The sequence below is a fragment of the Haliotis cracherodii genome, unplaced genomic scaffold, assembly GCF_022045235.1.
Source record: "Haliotis cracherodii isolate W230 unplaced genomic scaffold, xgHalCrac1.p SCAF_18, whole genome shotgun sequence".
In the NCBI taxonomy this organism is placed as follows: domain Eukaryota; kingdom Metazoa; phylum Mollusca; class Gastropoda; order Lepetellida; family Haliotidae; genus Haliotis; species Haliotis cracherodii.
In genome coordinates, this window is record NW_027266273.1 from 25,856,281 (window position 1) to 25,876,340 (window position 20,060).

General features: G+C 39.8%; 1 protein-coding gene across 2 annotated transcripts in view; it reads left to right on the forward strand.

Moving 5' to 3' along the window:
• Window positions 1-7,484: 7,484 nt before the first annotated feature.
• LOC139465940 (acid-sensing ion channel 5-like) overlaps window positions 7,485-20,060 on the forward strand; it is a 97,901-nt gene continuing 85,325 nt past the window's right edge. The window contains exon 1 of one of the 2 annotated variants that reach the window (XM_071247946.1): window positions 7,485-7,564. The gene's annotated coding sequence lies outside the window, so the exon portion shown is untranslated. Of the gene's footprint in view, window positions 7,565-17,471; window positions 18,122-20,060 lie in introns of those variants that run through there. The other variant, XM_071247945.1, reaches the window with a different exon arrangement.

Here is a 20,060-nt window from a genome sequence, read left to right on the forward strand (position 1 = left end):
ACATTGTGATATCGCGTTAATACCACCTCAACATATTGTGATATCACTGAAATACCACATCAACATATTGTGATATCACTGAAATACCACCTCAACACATTGTGAGGTCACTAAAATACCACCTCTGCATATTGGGATATCACTGAAATACCACCTTAACATTTTGTGATATCACTGAAATTCCACCTCAGCATATTGGGATATCACTGAAATACCACCTTAACATTTTGTGATATCACTGAAATACCACCTCAACACATTGTGATATCACTGAAATACCACCTCAACACATTGTGATATCACTGAAATACCACCTCAACACATTGTGATATACCTGAAATACCACCATAGCATATTGTGATATCACTGAAATACCACCTCAACCTTTTGTGATATCACTGAAATACCATCTCAACACATTGTGATATCACTTTAATACCCCCTCAACAGATTGTGATATCACTGAAATACCACCTCAACATGTTGTGATATCACTGAAATATCACCTCAACACATTGTGATATCACTTTAATACCACCTCAACACATTGTTTTTTAAATAAAATACTGCCCGGGTCGGCGCCCAAACAGAGGGAGACGACAGAGATGACATCACAACGTCTGTGAGCAGCGCTACCTTCTTGATGGGTTTTTGTACGTCTGATGACGAAACCATTGTCTTCTGAAGTTGTAAACATGAGAGTGAATACCAGGCAAACTGTCTAATATTGTTACACGAACATATAGACATATTTGACATATTTGAAACGAAACTTAGTAAAACGATAGTCATTCTTTAAACGGTTTCCAATACATCGCATTCAATTGAAAGTCTACTCGGCAAGTAGGAGCATGTTCAAAGCTAAATTTAAACGTGAACCAACAATCAGTCTCGTTTATCCGCCGAAACAGACTTCATTGGACGCAAAAAATTGTTGTTGTTTTTGTTGCTGTTGTTTAACGCCGCACCCAGCAATATTCCAGCTACACTGTGGCGTTCTGTAAATATTCGAATCTGGTGAGCGTGTCTTTTATATTTACTGTTACACTGTGGTGTAGGGTGGAATCCCAACAACGGAACTTGTGCTGTTTTACCTTATATAAGATAGCTACGCCATCAATCGCAAAGAGAAATGAAGAACGATGCATGCTTTATTTCACGATAAAACATTGTTCTTTCATTACGCCATTTCTGGAGATTCGAATATGCGCTCGCAACTCGATGACATCATACGCTCTTCCATAAAAAAAGAAACGCACAGATAGTATGTAGTTCATTGAACTTGACTACACCAAAAACGATATATAAATTGGATATATGTTATTGGAAAATGTTGTTGGCCTGATAACAAACATAATTTTAAAATTGTTAAAATAATATATTCTTAAGAAACAGTGTCAAACGTTTTTGTATAAAATATCAAGTATCAAGAGACCCCATTGTCCTTGTAACTTTGCTTCGAACATCATAACGTAGTTTAATGATTTCACTAATGCATCTTCCTGGTATAAAACCGGTTTGATTTTAATGAATAAATATATTAATGATTGTACAATTCCATTTGCTATACAAGTACTGACTATTATTTATACAAATAATTTAGTAAGAAAATTGGACTCCATGTTTGTTTTAATAACTGCCTGTTTTTGTCAGCTGTGGATATACATGTGATATGTCTCTGTCATTGCTGAACTTAGGTTATTTTGCTTGAACTTTTTCTGATATATTATCTACATACCCAAATGTGAGGATCCTTCCATAAAATAAATGAAAATTCTATTGGGAATACATCTAAACCTGAGCTTTTGTTATTTCTCATTGACTTCATAGCTTCTGTTATTTCATTGCAAGGGGCCTGATACGGGTTTGAGAAAATTACATGGGGACATGTGGATATGGGGATGAGTAATCTTTGGAAGGACGTAAAAACACTATACTTTGCTGAGGTCTCTGAATGACTGAATCTTAGAAAACATTACATACGTTGTCTATGTGACTGTCCAGAGAAATCTAAGTTAATTATGATTTACAGACTTCAAACCTTGATTTGAAAATATCAGCTGATAAATTTTTAAAAAAAACCTGAATGATAATAAGCCATGCCCGAGATTGTTTGTCTGGAGGATAGAATGATTGAGATAAAATTCCGAAGCTTTAAATCAAATGCAACACGTCAATGCCAGAGAAAACTCTATCTCTATTAACTGCCGAAACTGATAACATTGGTGAAAGTTGTGTTATATTTTACAAACATCTGTTGCATCTGTTATGTATACAGTCGTCTTTTAATTTGTGATACAGTTGTTGAAAGAATCATGGCGTTATAAACCTATGTGGCCGTAACAATGACATCCTATAGTAGGTGCTTCGTGACTCAAAAGCCAAAACACAAGTTTCAAATACATAAAGCGACATAACCCTTTCCATATCCAACAGAAAAATGTAAAGCTAATATTAAATTGAGACGACATCTCCTGTCCCAATAAGCAGATGCAAATATCAATCAGTTTATTCCCGAAGTTATTCATCTTGGTTCTATTCTGTGTGCCCCTAACCCTTGGCAAATTCAAGTCATACAGTATAGATTCAGGCTCCATTTCTCATCTACACCTAGATCAAATTCATTTATCATATATTCCTCAAATACATCATAAGCACCAGAATCAGTTGTTCTCTCGTTAAAATGACCCATTGCGATTGTAACATAAGCACTATTTGAAAATACTGCAAGTACATACTAGTATTGTTCTGTGCAAAGCTTGTATCAGCATCAACACATGTGTAACGCGTATGAACGCTTAGTGTGGCAGATTGATATTGAACGTTATGATAGCGTAAGCAGGGATTATAGAGGTCATATGACTGGCCATTAACAGTGATATGTGAAGATCATACATAAAGAAATATCTAAGTTACATGACAGCAGGCTAGAATATTTACAATTTACAGAAATATATTGCATGTATTATTTACCGAGGAGACATGGGCGATGATGTATTTAGGACCATAACTTTGGCTACAATACTATATATTGTCTCAATGTTCCCAATGTATTTAGTTGTTAATCGGTAACATTCATTATGCGGCTGTCAAATTTATCAGCTTATTCATCTATATTTACAAGCTTCACTGATTTGTTTACACAATAAAACTTCTAATTGATCACGAACTGCTGAGGCAGTCAAGCACCTGTATTATTAAAAACTATACATGTCAAGTGAAGCAGCCGCATTACATGAAGTCCAACATGCTGGTAATAATTTCTTCTCAGTATCGCTGAATACATGCTGGTGTGACGTCACGTTTAAACTCACCCTCTGACAACACGTATTTTGCGAGAGTGAAGGACAATTGCTAATTCGGACAATTTCCAATATGGCCTTTTCCCCTTATTGAATATATTACAGTTTTATTAATAATAAGAATATGAAAATTCATCATCACTAAAAGGTCACCAGCTGAAAGTTAGAACTTGGATGACACAGAGGTTTATCTTCACGGTCTTCACTTTGCTACCGCACTGCAGGGGAAGGATAACAGTTACTGTGTTTATAGAAGAAGAAAAAGAACAATATTTTATTACAGTGCCACCTGATGTTTAAAGACAATAAAAACATTACACGCATATATACGTATGATATATAAAAACAGCATCCGACCCATGAAGGATCTATGAGGCACTTAAAATCATTAAATTATCAATAATATAAATTGGCAAGAATATTACACGAACATGATCGAAAGTACACACACACACACACACACATAAATATTACACTCATTTCATTTTCTATCACACATGGAGGTTCACCACATCCACTCAATATCACGTGCACATACATCACATACAAACACTACCCACATACTCGTCCATCAATCACAAAAACATATACAATATATACATCACTGCCCGGCACGTTGTCGCTGGAGAAACATTGGCGTCACTGTTGCGGCCAGAGGTTTACACAAGCTGACACACTGCATAAGGAAGCGTAGTTGATCACAAGGTTGGAAACTCAGAAACTGTGAATTGGCAATGCAGGCTTTCCTCCATAGGTCGTAGCGGATATCAGAGAAGAGGGTACAGATGATCAGGAAACGGGTCTCGTCTTCAACTTGATGTTCATCATAGAACTGACATATACGGTCATTAAGTTTATAGAGGCGCAGGGGTCATGCCAAAGCGCTCACAATGAACTCAAGATTAATGAGTATCCATCGCAATCAATGAAAACTATCATGTGAATAAACTCAGTTCGCTGAAAATTAAGAAGTCAATGAGATAGTATATGAATACTGGGATCGTCAAACAACTTCATTGTAAAATGGCAAATACACCAGTGAATGTCGAGTTCATTCCCAACAGTCGTGGCGGCCGTTACCTTGTATATAAATTGAAACAAACCAGAGGTGCCAGCATTCACTGGAAATCCTTTATGCTGCATGTCCAGCCACCATCAACACTTCTAATGATCGTACCACGACCCATAACCTTGCCATGATATTACCCAGTATATATGATGTGACAATTCTGTGGAAATGTGTAAAGCTAATATTAAATTGAGATGACACTGCTGTCTGTCTCCCAATCATCAGGAGGAGAGGACACCCCGACGTGGAACTGGTTGACTTCTTTCCACAAGTTTGAAAGGATTTACCCATAGAGAAATAAAGCAACAAAACCTTTTCCATATTCAATCTCTGTATAAAGTAGAGTCGATTGTACGATTCCGACTATATCATGAGCATGTGTTTATGAATCACTATCAAAGAGTAATGATACCAGGTGTTCGCGAAAAGCTGAAAAGGTGAAAAGCAGGATTAAGAATCCTAAGATAGCCTATCTAATTAACTCAAGATTCACATCTCATTGTTTCGTTTTATCTCACTTTGCTCTGAAACCCTGTACCGTGTTCCACGCCTGGCACGTGCGTGGGTCACTCGTGTGCAACTCGTAGAGCACCCGTTGAGCATCCGTTGAGCACCCGCTGAGCACTCATTGAGCACCCGTTGAGCACCCGCTGAGCACCCGTTGAGCACTCCCTGAGCACCCGTTGAGCACCCACTGAGCACCCGTTGAGCACCCGTTGAGCACATGTACAGTCGTGTGGGCTACCGATTAAAAATTCGATACGCAGACGCTTCAACAACTTTGCATTTTCAAACAAACAAATTGCCCCAGATGAAGTGGTTCACGCCAGTGTATTTCGATTTTCTATTGGGTCGTTACCGTTTCACAATGGAACGTAACATCTGATGGGCGTGCCTGGCTAATATACACCATTCTCATGTAATTTCCAAGAGATATGCTTTGGAGTGGTCAAGTCGACTGCAGCAGCTCCGTGGTTCAAGGTTAAGGTATGGTGTTATATTGCATATTTTAGATAAAGCTTTTTATGCATATTCAGCCTTAGTCATACCTGTACATCTACAGCGCCTCATAACAATTAACGGATTAGTGCATTAAACCATATTGATCGCGTGCATTCATTTGAAAGTCACTTAATGCGTTTTTGAAAACATCACATGAGAGTATTGTCTTGGCATCATTGGCAATGCCGGCTGTCATAATCACTCACTCTTAGCACCCAGTAGTATAGTTGAAGCATACCTACAACCAACACTCAATTACTCAGTGTGATGGTGTATGCAGGGGTATTATGCTCACTCGGATCACTCGATCGGCGTGATAGCTGCCACAGTATGTGATGCACGCTCGAAATCGTCACTCGCCTATATGTTATGTGTTTGGGGTGTTTTTGTTTAACGCCGCTCTTAGCAAAATTCCAGCGGTATGACGGCGGTCTATAAATAATCCTGTCTGGACCACAGAATCCAGTGAGTGACATCATGCGCCTCGATCCATGCAATTGCCATACGATGATATGCATCAACCAAGTCAGCGAGCCTGACCACCCGATCCCGTTAGTCGCCCAGCAGAGTCGCCTTTTAGGACACGCATGGGTCAGTGTGATTGCTGGGTGCAATGCCATCGCTCACTTAGACAACTATGCGACAGCTGACGCACGTATTCAACAACTAGCAAACTAGCAATACGCTAACTTGAATTACTAACATAAGTGATGCAGGTTTAGTGTGATCAACCACAAGAGCACCACCGTTTCTACCCATTTCGCACATGGATTGTAGTGTTATGCTCATGATATACAGTTTTCGTTAGTTCATTTCGTCCTCCCTGACTAACTCATGAAACGAATAGAAAATATGTCTGACAGTACTTGTTAAATATTATACATGGATATTTATACTGAGGGAAGATCCGGGTTAGAATTTGTCTTCAGCAGCCCATGATTGCCGTAAGAGGCGCCTGTGCTTGTCGTAAGAGGCGACTAACGGGATCCGATGGTCAGATTAGCTGACTTGGTTGATGCATGCCATCGAATCCCATTTGCGTAGATCGATGATCATATATAATGTCAATCACTGGATTGTCTGGTCCAGACGCGATCATTTACAAACCACCGTCACATAGCTGGAATATTGCTGAGTGAGGCGTAAAACAACATACAAACAAACATGATAATTACCCCCGCCAAGGGGTAATTCTCGGCTCACTCGGAAGTGTTTACCACTATCTGAACTGCATTATCTGAACATCTCATCATGTTGAGTACCTATTCACTTCTGGGTATACAAAGGTAAACATGTTGAGTACCTATTCAGTTCTGGGTGAACAAAGGTACACTGGTTACAGAAAGATGATCACAATATGGTACTCATTCACACTTGCATTTCATAAAGGTTGGTTTTGGCATTATATTATTTATTTATATTTTACGTCTTCGACGTAGCTCACCTGCTCCTCTCAAAGCAAGACGAAGAAAGAACCAGGAATACACATCCGTCACACGTACATACTATGATACAGTTACTACCTAAGGGAACAATATTACCTTAGCACCCCCTCCCTTCCCCTCCCCGCGAACACACAATATAGGTTGTGTGCCTGTAGCTAGCGCCAAATGCTGCGTCATGTTGTAATCAATCCTACCGGAGCAAAGGAAGAGTGTTTGGATACTTGTTACGGACTTGATATGAAGAAAACCATGATAGAATAACGATTTCCTTGAAAGATGTTTCGGTATTGTTAGATAATATTGACAATTTCATACAATCCATACTCTTTGTCTGCACTATTCGTCTCATTTGTCCTTTGTCATTCTGGTGCCTTATGCAACCTTTCTCTCTAACTGTTTGATAGGATTATATTTCTCTCTACCTCCGTATTTTGGGACAGGTGCCAGAGATCTTATCGCCTTAGAGGGTTAAACGGTAAAAAACTGCTGGGAGGAACATTTTTCACTGATACAAGTGGTGTAAGGTGGGTGCTTTTCATAGCAACTATGTGAGAACAATTCATCGTCATCGGTATAATGTGAATTAATATATGATCTACTCCAGTGATTGTATATATCTTGGTCTCTTCATCAACCAGGGACGACGTGAATTGTCAGGCAGGGTCTTCAACATCTACAACCAGAAGGGATGTATTGACCTGCTCGTCAGTGTTCTGCCCAACAGCGAGGACCGACGGGAGCTGTCGGTAGGTGTTCCATCGAAATGCGCTTGTGCTTGCAGTATTTCCACAATAATTAAATTTGAAGGTTCCGAAACATTATATGATGTAATCATCCAAACATTGCATTTATTGATTTTAAGTAACTCGGACATCCACATATTTCTAATATGGATGTCCCGCCTAGATTCGGCAAGAATAATAATGATCCTCCTTGTGTCACTTCCATACTCACGCTTGTGGGTTTTACCCAGGGTTATGTGGCAGTAGAGATTGTTGCATGTATATCTGTTGTGATTGCCAATGGCAGCAAACGATTGAAGCGCTGGTAATATGTCAAATACTGTCGTGTCCAATTATTAACAGCAGGCATCTGAAGTGAGTTAGTTACAGTTAACAGCCTTTGTGCTGTTTGATTTTTCGAGAAGTTCCGGTATAGGACAGATTCGTAGAGGCTGGCTGTACCTGCATGAGCAACACGAGGACGATGTAAAGCCTTTTGCAACCATCTTTTTGGCAAGTGTGGACGGGACAACTGTTTAAAAAGGTTACATCCAGCCAGCTTCCGAAATTATTCTGGATTCAAAATTGGAGCACGGCCTGTCTCACAACATCCGACAGTGACGTCATTCTGGACATTCGTGGGTGCAAAGTCATATTGTAGGGTGTGTTTCATAGTGCTGCTGCCACATTTTTGACCCAATGTGTTGCCTATTGTGATTGCAAACCTGAAAGGGTGTGTTATTTTTCGTACATTTTCAGATTTCAGACTTGAGTTCTGTATGTAGCGATTGGTGGGTTAATTTAAATGGGGTTGTTGTGAAATTATCGCTCAAGCCTGTCATAGTCATGTTTACCCCAAGGGGTATAAATCTAAATTTCTTGCTGCCGATGTCTGCCGCTAAAATCTGGCCACGACAGCACTCGACACGTTACAGCTGACAAACACCAGAAGTAAACCAACAACAATATCCACTGTCACATCAAATCTAACATTCAGATATACATATCGAGGCGATACCTTCATGAATAGGTATTGACAGATGCAGCAATTAAATGCAACATACACCTCGACTTTAGGCCTGGATTTACAATTTGCACGTGCATGTTCAGTTTAGATGTTTGAGTGCTAGTTGAAAGCATGATACTCACAAACGTGATTTTGTTCATTGTGAACGGCACACACTGATTGCTTATCTGTCAGATGGCCATGAAAACACGTTGTTTCATCGAAAGCAACGCTTAGGCAATGCCGCGGCTTGCTGAAAGTCAACGTCAACGCGGCGTGAGTATGCAGTATATCTGGACGTCACTGATGGTCTTGCAGGGGTCTACAGGCGTAGAAGAACGATTTAGTGACGCTTGTGTTATTCAACGTCGTCGGTTTGTGGGTGGAAGTGTAATGGTATTGGGTGGCATCACAACTCATGGGAGCACACAACTTATGATTGTTAATGGCAATTTGAATGGCGTACGCGTCGGGGAAGAGACCATGTTTTACCATGTGTGCAAATATAGGGACGTTACGTGACGCTGCAGCAGGATAATGACCGCCGGGATGGTGCACGTGCACAATATTGCTATATTGCCATGGTCGGATGTTTATCCAGACCTCTTCCTCATGGAACATATCTGGGATGAGGCAGGTCGAGGCCTCCGAGAAGACCAGAACGATCCGGTAGCGCTGGCTGCGTTGGGCCAATCTTTGGTTGACATTGAGAACGCCGCTGCCTTGCCTGTATGGTGGTCAAAACCGATATTGACATTGTTAAATGAGTTCCTACACCAGGGCGTGTCGCTGTCTCCTGTTTCCGGTGTGTTTTGTAAAAAAATTGTTATGATGAAATACTGATCAGACGAATGACCAAAGTTTTTATTTTCACAAAATTTACACCACTTTATATGAAGTATTGTTACAGTTACGTTAAAATATATATTAAGCGAGCGGTTAATCGCTTTGTGTAATATTAAGTTCCGTTGTCCATTAACACTAAACCCGTGGCATTGAAGTGGTGACAACCAAGTATTGATGCCATTGCCAGAACGAGCACCCAAAACGTCACCAAGTATGAAGTATATTGCTATCCCTTTTCATAACCTGTGCTTAATTAAGTTATTTTCTATACATTAAGCAAACTGTCGTTTTAGTGCAAACGGTTGATGTTAAGAAATAAAAGCTTCAATGCCCTGAACCATGTATGCACGATGTGTGCAATTATCGGCGTTCACAAACAACTGCAACATTCACACTGTAGCAACTTTCGTTCTTACACTACGCGATGCCGCAGAATAAACAAAGATTAATTATTGCTGTCAGGACAGCATACCAACAATGTATGGTCAGTGTTTGTGCCTCTGTATAGTATCAACATCATTAGGTAGTCAGAAGACGAGTGTACACATATCAGCACATGTGCTCAAGAACAACTATCCTTCAAAGACAAATACGCATTACATTTATGTATCTTAAGATCGTTATTGTGTTTACGCTACATAATACAATGTTGGAAACCTGTTGTTACTTAAATACACGACCTACGTGGCTGTGTTTGTAGTGTATACAATTATCAACATGCTCTAGTCATTGAGAACACTTTGTGTCTGTCATAAGACAGTTCCTACAGTTCCTATATGTTGACGCATACACTTAATGAGTACCAACATTGAGTTAGATATCTGATTTATGCATACATTTATCCTATTCCACATTGCCTAAGGCTTTCTGTACACAACGCCATGTGGGGAGCCACAATTTAGTGGTGAGAATATATTCACCTAAAAAACGTTAAGCACCAATAACTATATTTTGCACTTTTAAAGGTTGTTCCAAGTATTTATTTTCTGAAGAAACCCACTTATATTTGTTCTTAAAGTGACATGTTGAAAAACAGAAACAGAAATCAATGATGTAATGACATATTATGCAACTGTTACATGACAATAATTGTTAGACCTCCTTTCGATTACTTTGTCTTCGCATCCTTTGGCATCACCAAGTCTATTGATCATCTTGCGGAAGGTACAATGTTCTTATACAAACGTTTCACCAGGCATCTGTTTTCTTTTGGGGTTTATCTCAATAAGACCGATAGCATGTGTAGATGGAAATTCGCATATGTAAAAGAAGAAGAGTTGTTCTTACCTTTTCTTCTAAGTGTGTTGCAACTAATCGGGAGAGTTTGTATTTTCAATTATCCCAAATGCTTTTCTTATCTGGATGTATTTCAAACGGATGTAGCTTGGAGATAGGCGGACTACACGTGCATTATACGTGCACAATGTGAAGGTGTCCTCAAGTTATTCTAAACAGTCTACAGAGATGTGTGAGGCAGAGTGTTAGAATGTGAATCGCGTCAGTCCTACAGATTATATGTAGACTTAAGGTCAATCTTCCCGTTGGACGTACAGTAAAGACAGACACTTTCCGGACAAGTCGGTGTATCATCTTACCTTAGGGAACTTTGATGTGTATGTCTGTATGGACGTGTTCGTGATTAGATAATCAAGACTATAATAATAATACGTCTGTTACGCCATTTCGAGATCGGATGTTAATATTAGTAAATGTCGACAAGTGCATGAACGTTTGTGATGGGGAATTTTAAAATGTCTAGCATGTGGAAATCATGGAATTTGTTAACGCCGATTTTCATTTTGAAATAACACACTCAGCATTCACAAATAGTTTTGTTAACCAGTTAAAATATTGACAATCACCATGCCAAGACTGGATTAACACGTATGAAGTCAGGTGAGAGCTCGTAGAAGCTTGTGAATTTTATTCATCGACGACTAATGTATACTAAAGTATAATTTCATGGATAAGAGCAAGAGATCATAAATATGACAGGGAAGTCCCGCAGCAGCGATGTGACACAGAATCGTTCCACTGAGTCACACTCTCACGGCGGCCTATACAGCAACACAAATTGCTGCACACACAGTCGATAGAAGACAAAGAGCAGACGAACTTCGTATATATAGAGCTTACGGCAGCGTAGCTGTGGCACAACATAATTGTCAAGAAAGCTGGCGCACTGTCGACATCGCCATGGATGGCCTCCCCAACGTGGGCGAGCTGTTTGGAAAGGGCTTCAATACTGCATGTCGTGATTTACTGACTTGTTAGTTCCATAACTAGAAGATGGAGCAGTGTTGGGCGCACATTAGATTTGACTTCATGAGAGCAATGACCTAACCAACGGCGGCATTATGCAGGTGTACATACAATGATTAGTCGTCACACTGTTATCCTTATAATCCTTATCCTTATCCATGCCAATCTGCCCAAGCCACCTGTCCGAGGTGATTCAATAGATATGTGAAGAGGTACCTATTGCGATTCCTTTATGGGAGAGTATGTAATGAAAGTGGCATAGCTATTTTCTTCATTCAACATGGAATGTAATTGTTTCGAAGATTCAGTGTAACAGTTCAAATAGATTTCGTTGTGCACATGTACACATGTCTATACTTATATAGGGTCGTGCGCGTGTGTGTGTCTGATTGCATTGGTCCGGACTAACTTCAATGATATAATTCAGCCTATTGAGATGCCATTCATGTCCTAATGTTTACATGAATACCCCACTCAGACACAGCCGTCCACTCCTTGTTTGAGCTTTTAATGTCGAACGTCAGGCAGGGAAAAAACAAGTACCACCTTCAGATATGTGCGATACACTGCTAGTTTCGTAAAATCAGAGGGGCACGGGTGACCCCAGTCGCATAAGGCGCTGTGCAGGGTTACTTCCCGTGGGCACGCCAGAAACCTATGAATGCGGGTTCGAATCCCCTTTCACCTCGATTATATTTCAAGGTTTGTCAGCACCATACCCATCCTCGTGAGTTTCACCTAAGGAGTAAATTTCTGAGACCTGCGTCAGGCAGACACACCCTAATGTAACTGTATACTGTATATGCGTTTAACCCAACTCACTCACTCTCTCTTAAAATCAGTGCCACACAAAGATGATCAGGTAACACAATCACTACACGAATAAGTGAAAGCAAAGGGAAATGATTTCCTGTTTGTCAGAAATTGTATGGGCATACGTAAAGTAGATAATAGTACTTAAGTCACACTGGGTGCAGGTTCAATGCTGTTGAATGACTTTCAGTGTGGGTTATGCCAGTGCGGAATGTTGTAATTAGTACAATGCACAAACTGAAAAAGAGGAATTAGAATTGGGATAGACCCAGTCTGTCCCAACAATTGTCATCCAAAGTCTGACTTCCCAACATAAACAGTTTATTATTGTTCCAAAACACATAGGCCTTAAATAACGTAATCATTATATGAGAGCATGACTACATTATATGTTTTGATCAAAGAACTTGATGTCAGTGACATATTAAATAATGTCGCATACAAGGCTAGCTTATAAACTGAAAAGGACATCAGCTAAAACCATACATCAGGACTATCAACTTTGACTTTGACTCTAAAACCCGAAGCCAAGTCCAATCTCAGAAAAGAACCAAGTTCAATTCTGTCAAAAAAAATAATTTTTCTACTTTGTCCACCACTATCCAACATAACAAACTTAAGGCATTTTAATTGCATTAATCTTTAACCTTACCCTAAATGTACATATCACCTTCATGATTAAACATACCTACATGAAAGTGGACATAGATTATACTAACGAGAAGGATGTCAAAAGCAATTTCATCCGCAATTATTGAATCGAAATCTCTGCCGAAGTGTATTATGGAATGTTTTCATCTAATTGCAAATACGCTTCCCGGGGGGGACCCACCATGTTCAGAATGTAGCCTACACTAGATGACTAGTGGCACTCACACATACCTTGACCGTTCACGACAATTTGCACTGAACACTACAAGGATGCTGTCGCACATCTCTTCTTGTTTCACCATAGCCAAATGGCTTTCTCAGATTTGTGCAAGAGTTAACACTATTGTGGTGCCTTGATTATCGGCCTTGATCACCATCACTCTCTCGTGGGACCTGATGAGGCAGAGCGATCAACAGCGATTATGATCAGAACAATGAAGACTTCTGTGAGAACTGTTTTATCACTAACACTTTGTGTTCAGACACCTAGAAGACTGCCATTAAGAGACACACACCAATCCATTACATGTCATTGTGTGTTCATTTCCAGAGTGTTTTCATTTACAAAAGATCGTGTTGCTTAATCATTAATCACATGACGCGACAGTCTATTATGAATTAAACAAGGCGGTGTAAGATTTATTTTTGAACAAACATGTGTTTCAGTAGGATAGAAGAAAAATGATATTTCGCATGGTTTAGTGTCCGAAATATGGTTCACTGTGCGTGGGCGATTGTAGTATGCATTATATATAATAAGTACATAAGCATAATGTTTCTCTGGTCAATTATATGCACATACATTATTAGTGCTAATGGCATCGTGAACCATGATGTCGTAAGTAGCGCATCCTGTGTGTAGATTACCAGTGCAGCGATAATAGATGTGGTCAGATCACGTGACTTGCAATAAGTTGGAAGTTGTGTCTCTTAGTAATTGTTGCACATGTACAGTGAGAACAGTGTTGCTTCTTCGATAGATTAAATGACAGATATGGCATAAATGTGAACAGACCCTCCTATGAAAAAACAAATATGTGTCTGAATAGTGATGAACATAAAGGATGTATAAGCATTGCCAGGTGCCATGTAAACAATTGCAATGACATCTAAATCATCAATCGATTATGTAGTTTACTTTACGGACTAGATAACTTGAAGTGCAGTTTTGAAATTGTTTAATAACTGCACCAAATGTCATCTCCAATCGATATAAGAACGTACATATAATTGCAAAACACTTTTGCCACAGGCGATGTCCGTCTATCGTGAGTTTTAAACAACAAACACTCCGTGTATTGATGAACGCCAAAACAAAAACAGACGAAATGTTTATTCAAGTTTGGATCCATAGCTTTCAACCCGTATTCGATTCTTAAAAAAATGTTCAATGTTAGAATATTGATATTCTTCTGATGTGGGCATTCGCAGGTTCTGTTCTTTAGAATAAATGGCTTCTAAATGTTTACTGTGTTCAATAATAGACACCAGCTGTAAATTAATCGTGGCAAATATCGGATTTATCTAAAAACTTTGATAACATGAATATTACGTTCACTTAAGGGGCGGTCGGGTAGCCTAGTGGTTTATGCGTTTGCTCGTCACGCCGAAGACCCGGGTTCGATTCCCGTCATGGGTACTATGTGTGAAGCCCATTTCTGGTGTCCCCCGTCGTGATATTGCTGGAATATTGCTAAAAGCGGCGTAAAACCATACACTCACACGTTCACTCAAACACGTTTCCATGTCGGTTGAACAATATCCCACAACAGCTAACAACATGGCATTATCTTGATCTATAAGAAACTGAGTTACTGAACATAAAGATGAAAACGGTCACAGTTCTCTAGTAATGCACAGCCTACAGCAGTACTTTGGTCATGTGCAACACGTCGGACGTTAATTATTCAGAACATACCGAACTTTAACACATACTGCATTGTGCTTATGTATAAAATACCGAGCTCTGATTCTGTAAAACATACCCTTCTGTTGCTATGTAAAACATATCGAATTGTGGTTATTTCAGATTAGTTGCTTAATTTCTGCTATATTCCATCTATTCTTAACGTGTTACTACAATATTGGTAAGAAGGTTTTCTCAGCTTTGGCCCAAACACTGTGATATCACATGGACTGTAAAAATGGAAGGGGTGTACCTGTCATAATGTCGATTCCTCCGTGTAGGTTTGAGTACGTTTATATCAATACCAAAGGACATGTATATCCGGCTTCTGTCACTGGATGAACCGAATACTGTAATGTATCCAAATAACTGTTGTTGGCGCCATATTTTGTAGTTGTTATGTGGGAGGGGGTGGGGGTTATGCCATTCAAGTATTTGTGCCGTAAAAGATCCGGGTTCGATTCCCCCCATAGGTCGATATCTGAAGCCCATATAGCAGCATTAGAAATAGCAGCAGTTGATATTACTGTTAGAACAGCTGTTGATGCCGTCGTGTATATCGCCAACCACTTGTAAACATACCTCAAACGGAAAGGCACTGTGTAAAGTCAACCTCGAGAGTCAGGTTCATTTAATGGTTCTGGGTTCCACAGTGCAATTTCATCTCACGATGCTGATAAGCTAGTGGTTCGCAGGGGGTTTATAACTTATTGGCGCCCAGGACGAGATCCACTGGTCTGATGATACGACATAAGTGTGATTGCTCTGTAGACACAGTGCTTCTCTCACCCAGGGATGTTACTGCTGGATAATTCAGGTAGTCTGAAAAAGTCACTTTGCAGTCCACATCTCGCGACGCTCTTAATTTATGTTGTTAATTCAGGAGGCATATGAGAGATTCTATACATATGGTTTCCAATTGCTCCAGTTTTTATCGAGCATGTAGGTATATTTACTGTTATTATGTATCTGTTGCCTGGGAAACAGGGACATACACAGGGGCTGGTGGCACTATTGTATTACACACCGCAATTACATGTGCAGAATTCATGGGGTCGACGAATAGTCGTGCCAAAATTCAACGATCGTGTGTTCGAATGCAAAAATTGTGTTAATTATAATTCTTGGTTTATCAGCATCATACCCGTGCTGAAACTACTTTCCAAAGCTCTATTCTCACTTGCTCCTATGATAGACATAGTTTGCAGTGTCAGGAGGAAGACGATTAGGTTCATATGTATATGTAACTGAAATACTGTTACAAATAGCCGTTAAACCTATTTCATTCACTCACATGTTGTTTGTATTAACAACCCTCAACCTCAAGGCTTTCGTTCAATAATTGTTAAATGGAAAATTCCATTTCACCAACTTACCGACCTGAAGAGATCAGTGTAACCACCTCATCTGTTTCATATTTAGATCTATGCATAACGATTAAGAGTGATATTAAAACATCGATAAGTATTCGCAGACTCATGACTTCAACTTTCCCTTTAAGTCAAATAATATTGCAGCAACTCCACCTTTTGGTGTCTACATTTTACAACTTTCGAGGTGCAATCAAGCATGCTCTCTCAGCGACGATTTCAAATAGCGTTATCAGGTGCATGAGTAGGGTTAATTATTCATATAAATGTTGGTTATTTTACCCTTAACGCCAGATTGAATCTGTTTCGACGTATAGTCACGACTGGCCATTGTTTGCATCGACGTTCTATATTTATATGTACAACATCCAAGACCTTAGCAAGACCTCCAAGGGCTTTGTGGTAGACATGTGGAGGATATTTCCATATGCATCAGTACATCGATGATAAAAATAATGCCCGATGTCCGACTCCCGTGTTTGTTCAGGTGAACAATTGACTTGTGTTTCTTTTCGCGGACGCCTGGTATCATCACCATTTTATAGCGATTCATTGGCACAAGCCTCTGATACAAATACAGTCGGAATCGTAAAACGGAATCTGCTTTGAACAGATATTTCCGTGGACTGTGGACCATGATTTTGTCGCTTTTATTTTGTTTTGTACTTCTATAACACAACATCAATTTCCTCACATCCCGAATGACATGGAGAGAATCATGTAAGCATTGTCCAAAAATTATCAGTTTGAATACAATCTATTTACACAAATATGATATAACACTCAAAACGGAGTAGAAATGTGGAACTCTCATCGCAATACAGATCAATTTTCACTCAAAGCCACTGTAGGCGGTTACGTTGATCACGATTCCTTTAAACTCTACCGCCAACACATGTGCAGCGACTGATCAATAACCTGCATAGGTGTTGCAAAACCTGGCGCTACCGTCACGTGATTAGTAATCACCGTGTCCTCTCCCGGACACAAGGTTGTCCTCCTATTGCGCGTGTCCGCTCCCGGTCGCCTGGGTCGCCCTCCTTGCATTGCGCGAGCCGCTCCTCCCACTACACAGAGAGTGTCAATCTCATCACCGCCGCTCGCTGCTCCACACTGCGTCACAGGCAGCCCACATTGCAGGCCTGTTGAGAGAGAGAGGCTTGTTCATACCAGATAAAATATTTATACCTGTAGAAATGATTCTACAAAAAGGATTGGCATTTTCTAAATTATGGGTGATTAGATTGGGAGAGTGAATTCAGTCGTAAGCTCTTTACCATTCGAATCATTCAAAACACGTACTAAAAGTTACTTAAACATTATGTACATATGTCCATACACGTTATTATTAATCAGTTGTTTTCAAAGGAGTGTCTGAATCATAACACCTGGAGCCAACATATCGAAAGACGCAGTCTACAGATCGCTATGGAGATAGTTTATTGACCAACGGAAGACCAACATCGTCGTCTTCCACTGTGGTGATCTAGGTACTGGCATCCTGGTCCGCAGTTCAGCACAGCTGCTGCAGCCAACCTAGGAGGGTGAATGTACCGTCTCGTGTAATTACCCCGTACTTGGTCACCAGGCCACGTTGTGCTCATAAAGGGTTAAAGGTTAAATCCGGTTATTACCAAACAGTCAGGAGTACTACTATCTTTCACGCTCCAGGATGTTTTTATTACGAGCAGGATACCGAAAGATACCTGTTTCCAAGACTTGCGGTGGTAAGTAGAGCTACTCACAACATGTTCACAAGTTTATGTATACTTTGAGTACAGCTGTTTCAGTCCGTCATTTAGTTGTAAAGCGTCTATTTCTTGTATATTTTGTATTTCGAAATTAGTTACATTTATGTTACCAGTTCTTGTCATTTTTTATAATGCCATATTTTTGTGTCCATTATTCGTTGTCGGATTCTGATACATGACGTAGCCATGTTTCTTGTCCACTCTGACGCCGGCACAAGGAAGGTAGGTTTGAGAGAGCAGCAAAGGCTAAATGTTTACACAGAGACCTGACGTTAAACTGAGTGATAACAAAGGATTTCATTTAGTCCTTCCGTCAGAATACTGCATGTCTGATAGTATAAGAGTGTATCCAAACTGAAGATACAAACGAAATATTAACATATTATCTGGATCTACAGTGTAATTATTTGTACTTGCAGAGGAAAGCGTCCAACTGACAAACCTTCCTACCCATGTCGGTTAAATAAAACAAAAAGAGACTTGGTATTCTTCCATCATTCGTTTTTGAAGATACTTTCGTTTGAAGCAGTTTGTTTGAGAACCACTCTCATTCTAATACAGTTGCCCTGACAGATATGGAATGCGTTATTCCAGCATACATCTGAAAGGTAGGTTGTCTAAATGGGGGATGACGTCTGGTGGACTAGTCTGTAGGATGGGAATGTGGGAGGCGGTGTTTGAAGGGGCTATTAGTTTTGGGTTGTATCCTTCCAAAGCCGCACATGAGATTTACTGGGAGCTTGCTTATCAGCAGTTGCGATCGATCACAAAATTAATTAGCATAGCACATTTGTCACATCGTGTCTTGTCGCTGCCTTAAATATGATACCATTTAATATGAATTCCTATTCTTTCCATTAGTTATGATGATCTGATAAGGTATTGTGTCCCAACACTCCTGATATATTGCGCTGACGTCATTTGCATGACATTTAGAATCAACGTTTAACACATATCACGGTCGCTATTGAAACGACTTAAACGGCCTCATGAATTAAATATGTACCGCGGTTCATGTTGTTATGTACCAGAAAAATAAATACAATTTGTAAGCATAAATTAAAACGGAACTTTGTCTTATTTGGTAAATGAGTTTCAAATGATCATGTTTACAGGGACGGGATATTTTATTAACCATTTGTCATCTGTCATCTACTGATCGTGAACGCCATGCCAGCGGTTTCATCGTTATCATACAAAACAGAGTCAGAAAAAACTGTCATGTTTCTGCATCAGTTGTAAATGGTTCATTGGAGCACACGTGAATGCTGGTAATCTATACGCTCGAACTGTTACCGAGTTGCACATGGTGCGTCATCGATATCCCAATTAGATACCAGTATGTTGTTGATACGTGATTAAATCAATATTGCTGGTGTCCATGATCAGATCTGTGCAAAACAACAATACCTTCGTGCCCCAGGTTATGGCCGTAACATTGCTAAAGATGGCGTAAAACCAAACTCATTCCCTCACTCAGTCTCTTACTCACCATTGCCCCCGACCCATGAAGAATCCGGGGTAGAATAGGTCTTCAGGAACCCATGCTTGTCGTAAAAGACGACTATGCTGTCGTAGGAGCGACTAACGGGATCAGGTGGTTAGGCTCGCTGACATGGTTGATGCATGTCATCGTATACCAATTATGTGGATCGATGCTCATGATGTCAATCACTAGATTGTCTGGTCCAGACTAGATTATTTACAGACCGCCGTAATATAGCTGGAATATTGCTGAGTGCGGCGTTAAACTACAAACAAACAAACAACACCATAGCCCCGTATTACCATAGCCCCTGGTCATGTGGGACGTTTGTCAAGTTTTCAAATTTATTTTTTTGTTTCTAATTATTATAGAAAAGTATAGGTATTAGATAGCTTTGTGTTAAGGGATAAACATGAACAGTTTGCAAAG